General features: G+C 34.7%; 1 pseudogene; it reads left to right on the top strand.

Annotated features, from left to right (window-relative positions):
* Window positions 1-20,803, top strand: part of LOC113088210 (tensin-1-like) — a 39,423-nt pseudogene that overhangs the window by 7,135 nt on the left and 11,485 nt on the right.

The following is a 20,803-nucleotide window of genomic DNA, read 5'->3' as shown; positions in this document are numbered from 1 at the left end:
GAGACTGTGCGGGACTGTTCAGAATGAATGGAAAACTTAACCTACAATAATAGTAAAGTTCTTGTATTTGACCCTAACCTAATCTTGTTTGGCCTTAAGCCTCCAGACCATAATGAGTTCCAAACCAGGCCTGTCAGTTACCATAGTATCGCCACAGCACTCAGCGCTGTTGCCCTGGCTGCGTTCCTTGAGGGTTTGTAATTACTGTAAATGTTAAGGTTGCTGCACTAAATGAACTGTAGTAAGACAGAGCTACTCAAACTACATGATGTTTTGTTGAGGAGAGTGAGTCAGGATGGAGACATAACTGACCCAAATTACTCATTTGTTAATCAAGAGCCAGACTAACAAGATGAGTTGTCTTCTAGGCAAGGAGAAGTAAGACAGAGGTGAAACAAATGTGCTGAATGGTATGCCAATGATGGCAACCATAATATTATTTTAGTATTTGTATTGTTTGTAATGTATCTATATCCCAGTCTAATAAGGTGATTTGTAAAGATCAGCTTGATTTTACAAGTCTTGTGCCCAAGATTGTGAAACTACAGTGTGCTTTCAATGATGACATCTTTACATATATCCACTTTTCAGTCATCAGATATTTACTATTTAAAATCAAGGTAACGGAGTTGATATTTTAACATTGTATTGCAAAAAAATCTTAATCTTGTCTTAAAGTCTCGCAGGGATGATTTTATTGACAATTTATATTACTGCCATTATAACAAGGTTTTGGTTATTTTGAAGAAGTATGTCACTTGAAAAGGGGAAAGATCTGATGATAGCAGGGTTAACACAGTTGTAAGTAAGCATTTATTTATTTAATTTCATTTACATTGCAAGGTACCAGCTTCTATGATATTTCTGAAGTACACATGGTCCTTCAGGAAATCATGGTTGTAAAAAAAACTGTTGATGATTAATATTTTTTGTGGAAACTGTGATTAATTTTTTTCCTCGGTATTCTTTGTTGAATAAAAAAAAAAAAAAAAAAACTGCATTTATTTGAAATATTTTGCAACATTATACTGTAAATGTATTTACTATCATTCCTTCTTAAAAGAAACTCTTACTAACCTCAAAATTTTCAACTGTAGGCAATTGTGATACCGAAAATTCAGTGTGGCTCAACTTACCCGCTGGGCACATCTTACCCCATCTTACCCCAAATTTCTTTAAAGAGTGGAACTTAGTGAGTGTTTAACTCCACAAAATTGAACTTTATTCTCCTTGTCCAGTTAAAGTTCAGTGATCAGGGAACAAATAAGTTACACTTGTTATGTTTACTATTCACTTCTGCACATAGTCTAGGCTAGGGCAATGCACAAGACTCGGAAATTCCAGGGCCGGATATTTAAAGGTTGGGAGTTTCTGTGCACAACTGCAAAAAATCAATCCCAACAGTTTAATGCGTGTGTGCGTGTGTGTGTCATATGGGACTGAGGCTTGATGCACATCTGGTTGTGTGATTCCATCTCAAGCAGCCATGTAATTTAGAGATACCTCATGGTTGGAGCACAAACAGCCTTTACAATTTACAATGCATAAACTCAAATATAGAATTACACATGCTCAAAAACACACACTTTATGTCTGTAATTATTGCCATTCATAGCGACAAACAGTCTGAAGGAATTCTGCTGCCAAATGACTAAAAGTTGCATGTTTTTTTCCCCTCTCTCTTTTGTTATCTTGCTTTTGCTTTCTTTCCATCTCTTTCATCATTGTGAGTTTCTTTTTACCTGCTACTCTTGTTCTTTACAATACCAATACCTTCCTTATCTTTCACTTTGTCTCTTTTGCGCTCCGTCCCTCCACCCACACATAACTCCGCCTTTGTGTTTACATTCCTTGCTCCATATTTGGAGAGTTCAAGGTCCTCCGAGCGTCCGTTCGCGCTCTACAACAAGCATATGTGTGTGTGTGTGTGTGTGTGTGTGTACAGCTGTATTCCGAGGAGCATTGGCTGGCTTGAGTGGAATAATGCTTCCCAAGCCAGGATTTTCCCGTACACCCAGGAGGGGCACCTGAAAGGGGTTACCTGTGTGGAGGTGGAGAGAGAGAGAGAGAGAGAGATAGTGAGAGGTAGAGCGAGCAGTACTGCAAGAGGAAAAGGAGGAGGGAAAACAGGGGAAAGGGAGGAAAGAGATTGACTGAGAGAAAGAAAAAGAAGAAGAGGAAAGAAAAAGAGACCCAGGGGAGCTGTTATCACCTTATGGGAAAGAATGCAAGCTGCCTGTCTGTTTAAAACTGCACAGGGAGAGGAGGAGAGAAAGAGAGAGCAAGACTAAATGTGCACAGACGCCTGCAGGATGAACACGGTCAGGACCGCTTGCCTCTTTCTTTATTCCTTCAAGAAATGTTGTTTGTTTTTTCTTTTCCTTTTTGTGTATGGTAGAGGCACTGTTTCTCACTTGTAAATATGTCAGATGCCTTTTTACTCTTCGTCATAGTTTCCATTGTCAAAGTCTTCTCGGATACCTTTGGGGTCTGATTCGAGAGGATGTTTCTGGAAAGCATTAGGTTTGTGACTCTACATGCATTTTTGAAGCGGTGCAGGGTGGTGGGATATACTTTCGGCAGCAACACGGTTGATTTATTTTGAGAGTTGCTGAAAGCTCTTGCGATAAACGAATGCAGTTGGGCTTCATTTATCAAGAAAAGTTGCAGCAGTAAGTCGCTTTTAAAGTACTTTTGAGAGGAACAAGAAGTCTCAGGTTTTTCATTTGATGTTTTATGCAGTCTCAAGGCGCTTGGCTAAAACATTTCTGGGCAGAATTTGAAGAAATAATAGTATGTTGTCATTTTAATAATTTTTAATGTGGACTTTTTGTTAGGTGCAAAGTCAAAGTCAAGTTTGTTGTAATTTTTCGCAGTTCTGGATGATACATTAACGTATTTGGTTTTGATTCCAAGTGGTCTATTGAACATTTATTTTAGATTATGATAAAGTTGGTTTGATAGTATGATTATTATGACTATTGAATCTGAGTTGTTGGGTGTGTGTTTATATGCCTGTGTGAGTGTGTGAGAGAGCTGCCAGCTGTGGCGTTTTATCATGCATGCCTGGTATTTGGATTTCAGTCTCTAGAGGCTAGGGAAGCTTTACGGGTTTAGTTAAAAAGGTCTGTGTTTTTCACCAGTTGACTTTAACCAGTTTTGTCATTGTGATCAATCCAAGTATATATTTGGTGTCTTTACTTACCATGCTTGCATAAAAAAAATATAAATTCAATGTACTTAATGTGTTCATATTGTATTGCATAACAAATTTGTCACTATTGAGGTGACACGGTTAGCAGTTTTGTGGTTTGGTTCGTGCTAAGGGTGGTTTAAGGGCTAGGGTAAACAATGTAGTTACAGAAATTAATCACAGATGTAATTACATAAGGGTTTTTGTATATATATTAAAAGCATGTATGTACATAGTTGTATCAAATTTATGTTAGTACATACAGAATTTGTACATAACATATATCTATAGTGTCTATAGTGTCTTCACCCTGGTTTTCTTGGCAATAGCCCAATAGAATTTGTGATTATTTAAAAAGATTAAGTTTACGATTTATAGATGTTTTGTTCATCATGTCAGTCTTCACAAATAAACACAACTTGAATGAATTTTGAAGCCTAAATACCAGAAGGTAGAAGCTAAACATAGGCTAGAACTACTCCATGGTCGCATTATTTCAGTGCCACCACCATTAAGTTTCCAACAACTCTTTCAATGTTTGTTTAAAAGTATTTTTTCCTAAAAGTTTGAGTTAGAATAGTTTGTAAGAGCATGATTAACACAATGAGATGTAAGATCTTTATGTGAGAATATCTTGAGAATGTGTTAACCAAAACCTTTATTTACAGCAAAACCTTTATTTCAGTATTCATTGAGAAAACTCAAAACCATTGCTAAAACTAAAATTGCCTACCCATTTTTGGGGTTTTACCTATAAAAACACATCCTCCATATATTAAACCAAAACAGATCATAACCATAACACATAGAGTGTGGTGTGATGTTAAATATCAGTGTTTGCGTGTGTTTGTACAAGCCTGCGTGTGTGATGCTGCCTTCTGGCTTCATGTTGTACAGTAGATATGTGTTATCAGTCAGGATCATTGCTGTGAGCCTCTGAGTGTGTCATGACACATGACACTATCTGCTGCGATCTGTGTTCAGCTTCTGTCGGCTGACTTGATGCGTCTTCACTATAACACACACAACGACCACACAAAGACATATTTAGGTTTGTGTTCCTGTTTATTTGTGTAATGACTAAGGTGTCTGCAACTCTTTATAGACGTGTTAATATTTCCGCTGGACCCCAGACTATGACACACACGATTGAATGTATGTTGGAGGAGTGGGTGAAGATAAGGGGATACAGGTGTGACTTTGTTTTCAACACCTATTTGTCACTATGGTAACTTTTGATACTTTAAAATAGTTATACATAAATAAAATGAGTAGTAATTTTAACAAACTTCTTTGAAATGAATTACTTTCACATATCAGAGTTCATGGATGCCAAATAACAACTGGGAAAATCTCTAAAATCTGCACTTTGCCTTTGTATGATGCTTCATCCACACCAACAGGTGTCAGTATAAATGATATAGGCTAGACAAAGATATATTTGAAAAGGTTGTATCTATGTAAACTGGTAAATGCCACCTCAATGTCATTAAAACAATAAAAGTTAGAGGGATGCCAGTAAGAGAAAACATGGTGGATACCATAAATTCAGGATCTTTTTGATGTTAAATTTTGCTGAAATGTATTAAATTATTATTTAAAATAAAATAAAACACAATTCTGATGGTTTTGAACATTTCTGATACATATATAACTATTTAGTTTACAGCAACTTCACAAATTTAGTAACAACAACAACTTTGCTATATATTCTAGCTTTATTTTGCTCCTTTCAAAGTGATTTGAACACACCTGACATAATAATTCCATCTTCTTAACTCATAAATATGAACTTTTGAGAAGCACCTGAATGCACCATAATCCCTAAATGAGTTCCAAATTGTAGAGGTCAACTAATTCTCTAGTGATTGAACTAACTTTTCGTTCTTTCTTCCACAGCCAAGCAAAAAGAAGGTGCACGCTCTGTGAGCAGTGACTCTGGACTCTCCAGCTCCTCCCAGTGGACTGGAGGACAAACCTCTGGGCTTCCAATCAGCTACGGCTCCGAGGAGCATCCACAGCTCCCCAGAGTGATCCCTGTGCTCAGAATGGAGGAGGAACAAGCTTCTCTAGGCCTCACAAGATGTGACCCTAAAGTCAATCAAGCTACTTTTGATCATTCCAGTCATTTAAATGGTAAAACAATGTTCCTAGAACGAGAGACAGATATCATAGATGATGATGAAGACATCATCGCTCCGAATGCTGCTGTTTTAGACTATAAAGACACACTTTCTTCAAAGAAAATGTCTGGCTTGTCTTTAGGTGAATGTCAGAACTCTGTCCAATCATATGATCGTCAAAGTGAAGCTCTTCCTGCTATATTTAGAGACGTGAATTCCTCTCACACACTCTCACACACTTCAGTTCCTTCTGGATATCAGACACATATATGGGTAAAGCAGCAACAGTCCACGTCTTTCATGCACACTCCATCAGACAGACTGGAACACAGAGAGGAGATGGAGCTCCAAAAAAGTGCAAGCAAACCTTCATTACCAGACAGTGGCTTTCCGGAGACGCAGTCTGAGCCAGACAAGGACGATGAGTTTGCAACACTGGCTTTAGATGTTGATCAGTCAATCGAACAGCTCAATCAGCTGATCCTGGACCTTGACCCTGACTTTGAACCAGTCCCCACACAGGCAAAGAGTCACATGACCCGCTCGGCCTCCCTTCAGACCAATGGAATGACGCATTCTGTTGGAAGGGCCAAATCCCTTCAGTCAGGTAAGAGCAAATCCTGATACATTGTATTGATTCCAACTGGCCAGCAATCCACCAAATACTTCTAGTTATGTTTTTGCACAAAATACTGTGATATTCTTTAAAATACCCTGGTGTGTCATATAAATGGCACAGTATATGAATATAGCAAGCATTGTGTAACATACTGAATATTGAAAGTACCTTGGTATTACTATCCGAGACCATCACAGTACCATTGTATTGTCAGCGTACATTACATTTACATTTTACATTTATTCATTTAGCAGACGCTTTTATCCAAAGCGACTTACAGATGAAGACAGTGGAAGCAATCAAAAACAACAAAAAGAGCAATGATATATAAGTGCTATAACAAGTCTCAGTTAGGTTAACACAGTACACGTAGCATGGGATTTTAAATAATATAATAAATAAAAAGAAAACAGATAGAATAAAAAAATAAAAGAATAGAGCAAGCTAGTTAGAGGTCTTTACACATACACACACACACACACATACAATTGCAAAATAAATGAAAAGAAAATAGAATACAAAAAGATTAGAAAGGTAGTTAGATTTTTTAGAGAATATAATTAGAATAGTGAGTGTTAAAGTTAGAGGGTCAAATAAAGATGGAAGAGATGTGTTTTAAGCTGATTCTTGAAGATAGCTAAGGACTCAGCTGCCCGGATTGAGTTGGGGAGTTCATTCCACCAGGAGGGAACATTTAAGTTATTGAATAAAGTCCATAAAAGTGACTTTGTGCTTCTTTGGGATGGCACAATCAAGCGACGTTCACTTGCAGAACGCAAGTTTCTAGAGGGCACATAAGTCTGAAGTAACGAATTTAGGTAAATGGGTGCCGAGCCAGTGGTAGTTTTGTAGGCAAACATCAATGCCTTGAATTTTATGCGAGCAGCTATTGGAAGCCAGTGCAAATTGATAAACAGAGGTGTGATGTGTATTCTTTTTGGCTCATTAAAAATTAATCTTGCTGCCGCGTTCTGAATTAATTGTAAAGGTTTGATAGAATTGGCTGGAAGACCTGCCAAGAGGGCATTGCAATTGAACAAGACAGAACAAGAGCTTGAACAAGGAGTTGTGCAGCATGTTCGGAAAGAAAGGGCTTGATCTTCTTGATGTTGAATAAAGCAAATCTGCAGAACTGGACAGATGTAGCAATGTGGTCTGAGAAAGTTAGCTGATCATCAATCATAACTCCAAGGCTTCTAGCTGTTTTTGAAGGAGTTATGGTTGATGTGCCTAACTTGATGGTGAAATTGTGATGGAACGATGGGTTTGCTGGAATCACAAGCAGTTCTGTCTTGACAAGGTTGAGTTGAAGGTGATGGTCCATCATCCAGGAAGAAATGTCAGTTAGACAAGCTGAGATGCGAATAGCTACCTTCGGATCATCATGATGGAATGAGAGGTAGAGTTGAGTGTCATCATAGTTATGTCATCATGTACATAGTTCACAAACTTGATACATACAGAATTTCTACACATGCCCTGCAAATTAACCTTTGTAGTACATTTAGTGGCAATATTTGTTTACCTTTTTGATTTTATAACCTATATTCTGTAGACTATATTTGTTTTTCTGAACATACAATGCAAATTCAAATACTTTGAATATATATTTGAATTTAGAGATATGCTCATAATTTCATTATCATGACTGTAAAATAAAATGTATATAAAATATAACTATAAATAGATCTCACAAGGCAAACAATTTATACATTTTATATATTATACAGTTCAAAAGTTGGGGGTCAAACACTTTTTTTAAAGCATTAAATTCAAAGTTTCATCAAAACATCTGAATTTGTGCATTAACGTTAAAGACATGTATACTCTCGCAAAGATTTTTATTTTAAGCAAACATTAAACATCATCACCAAATCTTACTGAACCCAAATCTTAAAATGGCACAGTGTGTGTGTATAGATACATATTTATCACATTTCATATACATGTGGAATGTTTGGTGCTTTTAGTTGCAGTTTTGTCTTGTCCATTGGTTAATGAGCAAAATTAATGTTTGTGGTGTCTGTTCGCAAGGGCCTAATTTATGTTAATAAATGCACACAAGTAACATACAATGGTCCCTTATGTGCAGCTCCTGACAGGTTTGCTAAAAAAAAAAAAAAAAAAAAAATGTTCTGCCTTTCATTTGTGTGTGTGTGTGTGTGAGAGAGAGAGAGAGAGAGAGAGAGAAAGTGAGTAAGTGTGTGTAAGTGTGACTGTGCTTGAATATGTAAACATCCAGGTCTAGTATAGGAGTTTTACTTTTATGCTTTAATGATTGTTTGTTTATTTATTTATATTTTTAATATATATTTTTTTATAATTATAAATAAAACCATTTTTTATATGTTCTACATTTCATGGATTTACATAATATATATTCGATATACAAAAAAATCCATCGTCTCACTAATGAGGACATAAATACTTGAACAACATCTCCGGAACTGATCTGAGAGTCACTTCATGAGCATTTGATTTAATTTGAGTAAAACTATCCTCATATCATATACACACAAATGTAAAGGTATTCACAGCTACCCGTCAAGATAAAAGTTTGGTTTAACTTGAATAATCACACAATATTTTTTGAATGTTTTAATTGTAATATTATATTAATAATAAATTATATTAAACCTTTATTTTCCAAAATAAATATATATATTATTATTTTTAGTTTTTATGTTTTATGCCTTAACAAATTTAATCATAAGGCTATTGTAAGGATAAATTAAACTAGTTTTTATGCTTTAAAATAAATAGACATGCTAAAACACAGAATTTGGAAACAATAAAACATTTTTGGGCCCTAAACGTGTCATTTTTGTTTAACTTTTAATTGATGTTAAACTGTTTAAGTTGCATGATTTTTTTTATTTTTTTATCATCCAAAGGCAGCTACAAAACTAACATTTAAGTCTTTATTTCAGATATTCATACATTTTGGGATACACTGATCTTAACTATTCATGGCATAATCCAATACAGATTTTTTATGTATTTTGTTTAAGCAAAAGACAAGAAATAATGAAAATATGAGTAGGAAGAATATGGTTAGTTGCTTCATTTAAATTAGACTGTATAATTTTAGAACCTGAAGCGAAAACAGAATGGTTTGACTTCAGCTTTGTGAAATCAGGCTACATACATACCAAACAGCAGATGGGCTGAATAAAAATGCAAATTCACACTATGTCATTCTCTGCAACCTCTCATTGGAAAGAGGTTATATTCTCCGCATATTGATAGCGACCCACTGATGCACGAAAATTATATGCAATATTAGAATGTTTGCAGAAGTGGACAGGACTGGATACAGTCCTTGAATGGCTTTAATACAAAAACACACACTAATGGCGATGCATTTTTTAAGGCCCAAAGGGTACCAGGAAAAAGACGACATATTGTCATCGTAGCCAAATTTGACATACACTATTTTGAGATGGAGGATCCAGAACTGCATCTGAAAGAATGCACTGTAGGACGATACAATATTTCTTCAAATGCTGATCGTGGAGACCTTTTTATCATGACGATCAAAAGACCGTCATATCACACACCCCTAATCCGAACCAATGGGCAGCATGGGGGCAAACTGCAGTAGTCTAACAAAGTTTGGATATTTGTCCTTCCATAGCCTACTTCATCTTTAAGTTTCTCCAGAGTAATCGGCGATGCACATTTCATAAGTTCCATTTCAGCTGTCACAAGCCGAGGGTGAATCTTAAGGATCGCATACATGCTTAAACTGAATTGCCTGTCCAATTCAATGTTTGTTAACTTGCTAAAGCAGGAAAATATGAAAAGGGAGTCCTCTCATGTCCTCTCAAGCGACTTGAGAGGATACGGGGCTTAAATAATTCATATAGCCCAAAACATACTCATTTTAACCTCTATAATAACAAAATAATACAAATAAAATGAGAAATGTGAATTCTTTAATTTATATTTTTTATTGGGGCCAATGCTAACCCCCCACACTCTGCCTATGGCTGACATAGTGTAAATGTGACCTCTAAGCTGCCTTTAAGTTTAAATTTTGACATAATCATATTTCTAGCAGTGTAATAACAATGCCCTTGCCAACCATTTAGTTACTCCTCATAATGTTATATTGACTGCTGCTTTTACCAAACACATCTGTGATGCAGTCTGCATGAACTCAATACTCTGTCTCCTTTGACCTCGGCATACTGAGCAGGTCTTGTTGCTTTTGAAGTGTGTCCCCTGCCTTGCATGTGTCCCCTTTCTATTCTGTTATAAGATCCCAAGGTCCTTTCTTACTGGATCAGCCCATGTCAGAGCAACTCTGACACCTGGAATGAAGGGTCTTTGAGTAGAGCGGAGAGTTCATCCCGCTGAACAGAAATCTATGCAGCGTGTTATTATTACTGTAGTATGTCACCAGATATATGCCCTGCAGGGTGTGTGTTTGAATACACATGGTGTAAGGGCTGAGGAATGCCTTTGAAGCGAACATCTACTGACAAAACATGTTGCCTTTCCCCATCGTTGAGTCTCAAGGATTTTGTTTGTCTATTCAGTGATAATTAACAGAGTTTGTACTGTTGCCCATTTGTAATTAATTATTACCATGTTTTTATATATAAGAAAGATTTATTATTATTTAAACTCAGAAATAATCAAATAAATAAATAAAACAGAAATACAAAATTAAGAAAATTTAGAGAGTTAGATGTTTTTAAAGCTGATTAAGGTTTAAAATGATCTTTCTAGAGTTTTCTTGTATCTTAAACCAATTCATTCGGAACCCTTTTTTCAGGATTATTTATTTCAGGAGCATTTATTTAAAATAGAAATATTTTCTAACAATATACATTACCTTTAAAAGCTTTTATTCAGCAATGATCTTTTAAATTGATAAGAAGTGATAGCATATTAGAAAGGATGCTATAAATTAAGATGAATAAATGCTGTTCTTTTTATTCATCAACGAATCCTGAAAAAAAGTATTGCAGGTTCCTAAATAAATAAATGTTATATATATATATATATATATATATATATATATATATATATATATATATATATTTATATTTATATATATATATATATATATATATATATATATATATATATATACACACACATAACATTGATAATCTTATTAATAAATCAGCATATTATAATGATTTTGTAAGGATCATGTGACATACTGGAGTAAAGGCTGATGGGAATTCAGTTTTGCATCACGTGCATTTATTTAATTTATGAAAAAAAAAATATTTATACAATTTTAGAAAATGTATTACATTATTTTTTTGTAATATTCATTATTTTTGTTTTACTACTACTACTATTATTTTTATTTTTTTATTTTAATGTTTTTGTGGAATGTAATCTAATGCAGCCCTGAAGTCAATGGCTTTTTTTTATGCAAGGTCAAAAACTCCTCATAGATCTCATCTAAACAAGTGTTGTTTGAGAGCATGCTATTTTAGTTCCTGCTGTTTATTTGATGTTGTTAGAAAATTATAAATAAGAGTGAGATCCTCCTATTTCAAATCTGATTGACCAGTCACAATTAAATGTGATCTGCCATGCATTGAATATGAAAAGTGAATTCAGTGTCTCTGTCTGTACAGGTTGGAGGCAGAAACAGCTCAGTGATGTCTCTGAATACTCTGTGCAAAAGGTGGATGGCGACCGAATGCAGAATAACCAGAGAATCGTCTTTGGAATGCCATCGGTACAAGTTCACAAATAGCCTCATAACTGCATAGCGTCAAAACTTAAACATTAAATATTTAACTGGAGACTAGTGAAATAAAATTTCTTACCAACCCTGTGCAAATTGTTGCGCAGTGTCAACAAAAAGTTGAATTTGAACTTGGAACATTGCTACAACAATTTGTCTGTTTCAGCGAGGTCTATATCACACTGATGCTGTTGACTTTGGTGACCTTCCTAAAGAGGTTGACAGTCCACTGTGGGTGGGTCTACATCAAGTTCCGCCCACACCGGCATTTCCTGTGACACCCCCCACTCCATATGGTAAGACCGACACTGTACTATTATAGTGCCCTTGTCTGATCATTTTTTTTGAAAATACAGTGGTGGCCAAAATTATTAGAACACTAATATTTTCACCAGCTTAAAAACATTGTTGGAGTTTTTTCTATACTTTGCTATTGTGTGTCGGTAGGAAATATCAGTTTACATTTCCAAACATTCATTTAGCCATTAATTGTAATAATCCAGTGAGATTTTTGTTTGCACAAGAAAGAAGTTTGACAACTGCCAGTGCTTTACACAGAGATCTGATCTCATCATCATCCAGTCTGTCTGGAATAACATGAATAAAACAGAACAAACTGAGACAGACTCAGTCCAGAAGAACTGTGGCAAAGTCACCAAGATGTAAAAATCTCACTGGGTTTTTACAGTTAATGACAAAATTAATGTTTGGAACTGTAAACCAATATTTCCTACTGACAAACTACAGCATAAAATAGAAACTTAAAACTTAACTTAAAAACCATTTTTAGCTTGTGAAAATATTAGTGTTCTTATAATTTTGGTAACCACTGTATATAGCACATTTACAAAAAAACATGCATTGCCCAAAGTACTTTTCAGTAGATGATCTAAACATTTACATACACATACACACATTAAAACCTGGTAATGTATAATTTTAAAATGTCTTTATACGCAAATCAAACACATTCACTGTCAGAAAAAAAAAAACAATTTGATAATAATAACATAGTTGGGATTGGGAGGTAGAAAACAGAAATGGCCCAATAATTGTTTGATCTTAAAATTAATCCTAAAATGAAATGGAAACCAATGTGAAGACATTAAAACTGGAGGAATACTATTGCTCTTCTTTGTATGGGTCAGAAGCCTGGCAAAACAGCAAACAACACACTCTGACTTATTAGTGATAAGATGCAGATGTACTGGACAGCGAGGCTGTAACTTTGCCTAAGCAATGTACTAGTAAACAAAAAAATTAAGACCAATATATATATATGTGTGTGTGTGTGTGTGTGTGTGTGTGTGTGTGTGTGTGTGTGTGTGTGTGTGTGTGTGTGTGTGTGTGTGTGTGTGTGTGTGTGTGTGCAATATATACAATGGTTTTGTATCATTATCACATAAATGTTAAAAGTTTAGCATTTATGAGAAATTTAATCTACTGGACATATATACAATGGAAACAAAAATGGTCCAAGAATAGAACCCTGTGGCACACCACTGCTTAATGTATTCTATTGTCTCTTTCTCCTCATAGTGAAGAGTGGACATAACACCATCCCTTCAAGATCAGGTTCTCAAGCCAGTAGACACTACATGGGCTCTCCAATATGGCAAGGTAATCAACTGCCCACAGTGGCTACATCCTTATGCTACTTTTTCATACTGTATATACAGTAGCAAAATCATGTTTATATCTACATAAGAGGACTATAATATGTGTAGATATCAATTTGCGTGTGTCTTAGGTTGATTTAGTCAGGAAAGTTTCCAGCTGTATCTCACACAAATGTGACTTGCTGCTGTCACAAATTCTGTGCTGCTCAAAATAACTCTGCTACAGGATGTGGCCCTCTGGGTCAGGGTGCATACTTCCTGTAACCTGGCCAGTCAGCGCTTTGGGAACTATAGCTGTGCTCAGAATTAAGCCCAAAGTGCACTTCAGATTTGACACAAACTCTTACTGTATGCGTACAGCTGAACACATATCCTTCCAAAGGGTGCGCTGCAAAGCAGTGCATTTGAAAGTTTCACCCTTGTCCAGCTATTTATCTCCAGACTTTATAAGCAAATAAAACATCTTTGTACTTATTTAAACTAGACTTATATGCATTTCTTAACAACCTCACGCAAGTCCTTGTCAATGCTAGCAGCTGCTAGTATTGCAGTCTTGTCACTTTACAAATGCTATTCTGTCAGTCATTTCTTGATTTCCTTATTTAGTAGTCAAATTCATATTTGAATTCATATCAAAATCATTATAGTCAAAAACATAAGCACATTTGCAAAAACACAAAGATTTATTTTGCACTAACAAATAATTCCATTGGTCATTTATGTAACTTTTATGGGGAAATACTATTGCCTGATTACATCTTTATGAGGCGGCACAGGAAAACATGATAGATTGGAAGAGCATGGAAGACCATGTTAAATCACATTATATTATACAGCATGCTTCACAGATCCAAAAGATATTTTACTTTTTTATTTTTTTTATTTACTTTTTACAGAATAAATAAATCAATAGATATAAAAAAACATTAAATAAAATGGCATTAAATGTCTTATATTCCAGTTTCCAGCATTACATGATTTTAAATGGAAAACAGTAAACAAAGTGATAATGAAAAAGATTTGTTTCATTATACAACATTTAACACATCCAGCCTCCAGCAAGTTTGGCTCAGAGGAGGGAAGGATGTCTTGTATATTTTAATTTCCTGATGTCAGAAGATTTGCAAGGTTATGTAACATCAGTCCATCTATGTTTTAGTGTCTAAATAAACAGGAGAAAATAAAAGGTCTCACGGCCAAGCACTTACTGACAGACAAATGCAAATATTTACACAGACATCTGAGGGGGAAGGAAGGGTAAACCACAGCCCCTTTAAATTAATATATGTGATACAGTGGCTGAGGTCATCTCAGGGCCGTTACATTCTGATTAAGCAGGGATATGAAAATATTATTTTGATAACAATCTTTAGATGAATATCGTTTTCTTTGTAATTGAACATAGTTATACAGTTAAATTAGTTGTGTCCATTAATAAGTTTATCCATTTATTTATTTATTTATCAACTAATTTATTTATTTTTATATACATTACAGTTAAAAAGATTGGGGTTGGTAAGTTTTTTAAATGTTTCTGAAAAAAAAGTGTTTTATTCTCAACAGCTGCGTTTATTTGATCAAAATTACGGTAATGTAATGGATTAGAAAAGATTATTATCATTTTTTTTTTGTAACAGTGTTTAAATCCTTAGAGACTTTTGATCAATTTAATGAATACTTGTTAAAATCTTATTGACCCTTAATGTTTGAATGGTATTGTAAAAAAAAAAAAAAAAAAACGAGCTTTTTTTTTTTAAACAAGCTTTAAATAAAAGTCTGGGACTGTTAGTTAGTTAGTTAGTTAGCAGGTTTTCTCTGGAGTCTCAAAAGTTTTGATGGCCAGAATGATAACTAACAAAATACTGCTTAAGAAAATGTCTGTTTTTGCATAGAGGCAGATGTTGTGAGTAGCAACACATGGTGGAGAGCATTATGTTGTCCATAAAAGGCCATCCTCACTCCTGACCCCAGTGCTGCGGTGAAACAGACTGTGAGAGTCTGCGGAGAACAATGCTTGAATGGCCTATCAAAGGCAGGAGAGCACTCATGAACTCAGATGGTAATGAGGCCATGGGGGTCTTTCACTGCCTTTCTGCCTCATGCCAGTTGGGGGCAGTCATCCTTCCTCCCTTTTCCTTTTCCTTCTGCCCTCCCCCTTCCCTCCCTCCTTCCCTCCTCAAAGCTGGAGTCAGTCAACCAGTGGCACAGTCCTGCTGGAATAATGAAGTAGTTTTCCATCTGGGGTTTAACAGAATCTCAAAAACTCAATGACTTCATTCAGCCTAGACACTAATGAATAGAGAGAGAGAGGAAGGGTACAGTGTTAGACAGAACAGCAACTGTGTGACGTGCCGCCTGTGGTCAGTATTTGTGCTGGGAAGCAGACAGCACAGTAGAGAGAGCGAGATAGGGAGAGAAAATGTGAGGTGGAATAAGCGGCAAAGTAGATGTTACAGACTGGGGCCGTGAAAGACTGGGACACAAAGTAAGCGTGCAGGAGTGTCAGAACACAGCAGTGGCCACAGTATCTTCTGTGGAAAAGTCTCTGTTGAGGAATACTTCAGCATGACTGCTTCTCTAGGTACGTGGGGAAAGATTTGGTGTCATTTTGGCCCAACGTTTTGAGTTGTGCTTGTGTTTTTGCATGTGTGTGAGCATTTGCCTGTGTGTTTGTATGCTAATACATCAGCCATTTGTTCTAGCCGTCTCTGGCAGACTTGAATTGTCTTCTTGTCAGCATGAAGTCTCTGTGAACACCCCCTTACCATGGACAAGACTTTCTCTTCTCTTCTCTTCTCTTCTCTTCTCTTCTCTTCTCTTCTCTTCTCTTCTCTTCTCTTCTCTTCTCTTCTCTTCTCTTCTCTTCTCTTCTCTTCTTTTTATCAGTCTTGTTTTCCAGTAAAAACATGTAAACATCCTCTGTACCTAATGGACAATTTGGTATGACATGCAGACTTGTTTTTGAGAAAGTATCCTTCATATTAATTTCTCTTGTTTTAAGCATTGATTACATTTAATGACATTTATGCTTAATATAAATATAACAAAAACCATCAATACCCAGCACCTGGGTAAAAATAATAAAAATGTCCCAATGAACTCAGCATTTGGGGTTGTACAAAACAAATAACCAATAGTTTATTTTTATTTATTTTTTTTCTCCCAATTGTGAGTTTCTAAACGTATTATATTACATTATAAATTCTATACATTTATTTCATTCATTGAAATTATTTCTATAATTGTGTATGTTACTTTTAAAAATGAACTTTATCTTGTTTTGAGGATGTTTAGATTTGTAATGAGTAACAAGACATAAATACTGATTAAAAATATTTTTTATAGTGTAGTGTATCCACAAGTATACGGCAAGGCAAATTAATTTATATAGCACATTTCGTACACAATGGTAATTCAAAGTGCTTTACATAAAAGAAAGTAAAATAATCATGAAGAAAAATAATCACAAAAAATAAAACAAGCAATTAAAAAACTTTGAAAATGATTTCAAAAATATTAAATTAAATTGCATTTGAAACATTAAGAATATAAAATGGTTTGACATAAAATACAGTGAATATGTAAGAAAAAAAAACTGTGCATGCTTGATTTGCTGAGATGGCAAAAAGGCCAGGGTCTGTGGTTTGGAGAGGACGTTTATATAAATGTGTGTGTGTGTGTGTGTGTGTGTGTGTGTGTGTGTGTGTGTGTGTGTGTGTGTGGTAGGCTCTTTTGCTTTGTTTACATGTGAATGTTTCCTGTTTCAGCTGGCTTTTAAACTTGGGCACTTTGTCTGTAGCTCTGAATGAGTCATTTGCATGGCCAAAACTTCACTGATAAAGACAAACACATCAGTGAAGTTGTGTGTTTGTGCTTAAACTTCCCTATATTTTGTCGTGTGCTTTCTCACACACTCAGCATATACTACTTCACCAGTGGGGTGTTTGGTTGAAAACATCTTGCATTCACTCTTTTCTTAAGATCATTTACACTTGATTTGTCCCGTAAGTCACCTCAGATCGGTGATTTAAGCTTGGCACTTCCTCATCTGGCCAGACAGATTTATCAAGCAACCATGGGAGGTACTAAAACAAAAGAGATGGATGCTCTTGTTGTAAGTGCATGTGTGAGCTCTCTGATGGAGGTGGAGTGGAGACAGTGGACACTGTTCTACCCTCTGTCTCTGGACAAAAGACAGTTTTGTTTGGGCCTGTTTCCAAATGAATGTGGATGGCGAAAGAATGTGTTACGTAATCGTAGTATGAATCTCAGCTCAGTTTGAGCTATTTGGTGTGTTTATTACTGTTCTTTTGCCAGGGTAGGACTCAAAATAGGAACAAGGGCAACATTGATTACATCAACAAAACACTAAATAAACTGTAGCATATTTAGTAAATAGTGCTTCGATTGGAAAAAATATAAATGTGTAAAAAAGAAAGTGACTTCTGCTCTACATGCATAGATAATGCTGCTGTTGGCTTAGTAAGCAAAACTTAATTAGAGTCTTTTCCGTTATAAATGAGAACTAAAAGCAACATGAATGAATAAACATAAAAAATGACAGATAACACAGTGCCTAATATTAAATACTTATTTTTAAAAATCCTCTAAATAATTAAATGTAAAAATGGCAATAAAAAATTACTTTAAAAAAAACATCTAATGACAAATATGTGTTTTTGCCGAAATAATTAATTACAAAAATAAGCTTATATTATATTATATTATATTATATTATATTATATTATATTATATTATATTATATTATATTATATATTATGTTATGTTATGTTATGTTATGTTATGTTATATTATATTATATTATATTATATTATATTATAATGTTATGTTATGTTATGTTATGTTATGTTATGTTATGTTATGTTATGTATATTATATTATATTATATTATATTATATTATATTATATTATATTATATTATATTATACGTTACGTTACGTTACGTTACGTTACATTACATTACATTACATTACATTACATTACATTACATTACATTACATTAAATGTTATGTTATGTTATGTTATGTTATGTTATGTTATGTTATGTTATGTTATGTTATGTTATGTTATGTTATGTTATGTTATGTTACGTTACGTTACGTTACGTTACATTATATTCATTTTATGCCCAAAGAATATTATTGTCAAAATAAGATTGTTCACTTTCATGTTCTTGGTATGTTAATATTCTTGTCACATTTATTTCTGTTTTCTTTAAATCACAAATGAATGTATGGTTTGTGTGTTTTGTCACTAAAAGGATAAGTGGATAGGTTGTGTAGAATGTCTAGTGGATGAGTCTTTAATACAGGAAAGAAGTTGTGTATTTATGAATGAAGCTGACATTTGAGAGTAAGCCCATGTGTCAGATATATAACTCAAACTAGAGCTTAATCTTATTGCAGACATATTTTAATCATGTATCATACCATTGGAGTAATGCTTTTGACTGGAAAGTATTTAATTCTCCTGTGCTGAATTCTCTCTTTTTATTTTCCCCTCTGCATATTCCCTCTGCTTCTCAACTTTGCAGCTTTGATCACAGCAGCTGGACATTTTTCAACTTGGCTCGCTGCATGTGTGCGCGTGCATTCCTCCTTTGAATGGCGAGTTTGTTAAGTCCGTAAAACTGAAGTCGTCCTTTGTCTCGCTGGCATGCGGGAGATTTAATCCTGAAAGACCTGGTCTGAACACACAAGCACGCTTACACACACTTCTATCGTCCTTCTCTTTCATTGGCCAGCCCAATGCCAAACTCTGTAGGACGTTGATATGATGTGCAAATATTGATAACGGTTATACTGTATTTTCTGCAGGACTGCAGTTAATGTTAAACAGTCTTGATACACATATGTAGACACATGTACGAGTGTCTGGTTTACAATCTTTTTTTACAATCTCATAAAAATAATGTTTATGAACATTAGGAAAATTAGTACTTTTGTTGTTGTTAATATTCTAAATTACTAAAACAGTAGTATAAAACAGTACAAAACTTTTTTTATGGTTTTAGTTAATGATGATAAACCTGGTACATTTTTTAAAATTAATTTGTTACATTGCATAACTATTTAAGTTATTTAAAATTGTGGAAAAATGTAAAAGACAAGACAATAATGATAATTATATAATATAAGTTATTAAATATATAACTTTTGTTATAGTTTTAGTGAATTTTCTGATGTCTTCATTTCAGTGCTGATTCATTTTTGGCATCTAATAAATGTCATTTCTTTTACATTTTTCCACAACTTTTGCTATGGTTTTAGTCAACGATGATAACCCTGATAAGGTTTTTAAATTAGTTTGTTAAATTGCATAACTATTTAACTGAAATGCAATTATTATTGAGTTTTTTTTTTTTTTTACAAATATATATTTACTATTAAATATTTTGCCTTTAAATAATTAAAATAAAAATAGTAGCATTTAAGAAAATATATTAAAAAAATAATACAGCATAATAAACCAATTAGACACTTTCTTTCAGTGAGAGGCATGTGAAGTTGTAAGTAGTTTTGTGACATTTTGTTCCTTCTACATGAGTTTTGAGAAATTGTGTAGCAAGAAGCATCTGCATTCATATTTTGTTGTGTTTTGATACATAAAGTCTAAGTTACAAAACAGAACTTTAGCATTTGATGTCTTCATTTCAGTGCTTCTTCATTTTTGGCATGTAATAAATTTCTTGTTAGACCCTCAGACCTCTTTCTTCTGTCTCGAAGGGTCATCCAGATCTTTTTTTTCTCTTTGAAGGGCCAGAATAGTTCAACAGATCATTGACCCCTTGGCTGCAATCCTTATGTTACCCTAACATCTGTTGATGCTGGTGGTTTCAAGCAAACTATGTTTGGATGCCTTTCTGCTTAATTTGAATCCATTTATTGATTTTAATGAACTTCAGTGCAAGTCCAGGCTGGTTTAGCTGGTGGATCAGTGAAGTTGTGTTATTCAGGAGCAGTGAGAGGCTGGTGGACCAGCATGGGTCTTTCAGAAGAAACTGATTGGAAAAGGAAGCCTTGCTGGTTAAGCTAGTTAAGGAGCCTGGTGGGACACCAGCAAACCAGCATCCCATGCTGACCACCTGCATCCAGATCACAACACGTGAACAAGCAGACCAGATGAATCTGTGGGAAGCAGTTTTGGGATTCCTGTGTCTTGGGAATGAGTTTCAGGGTTTTTTGGGTGGGTCACAAGATCTATTTTTGAGAACACTTTAGACTCTTCTGTATCCAGATGTTGTCTGTGTGCTTATAATTTTATGCATTACATTTTCAAAAACAACATCTCCTTGAAAACATCTCACTTGATGTGGTTAGGGGTGAAGTCATGGCTGAAGAAGAAGCTACCATCATATGGCATACGTTTGATCTCTTCTGAAGGAAAACATTCATGGGAAATCCACCATTAAGGTGTGGAGCTAATTGCTTTTTTTGATAATTATGGAAGGAATGGTTACTTGGAACTGTTGGTTAAATTGGCAATACTCAAAACAGCAGCCTGTTTCTC

This window comes from Carassius auratus, unplaced genomic scaffold (assembly GCF_003368295.1).
Source record: "Carassius auratus strain Wakin unplaced genomic scaffold, ASM336829v1 scaf_tig00045816, whole genome shotgun sequence".
NCBI lineage: Eukaryota > Metazoa > Chordata > Actinopteri > Cypriniformes > Cyprinidae > Carassius > Carassius auratus.
This window is presented reverse-complemented; position numbering and strand designations above follow the sequence as displayed.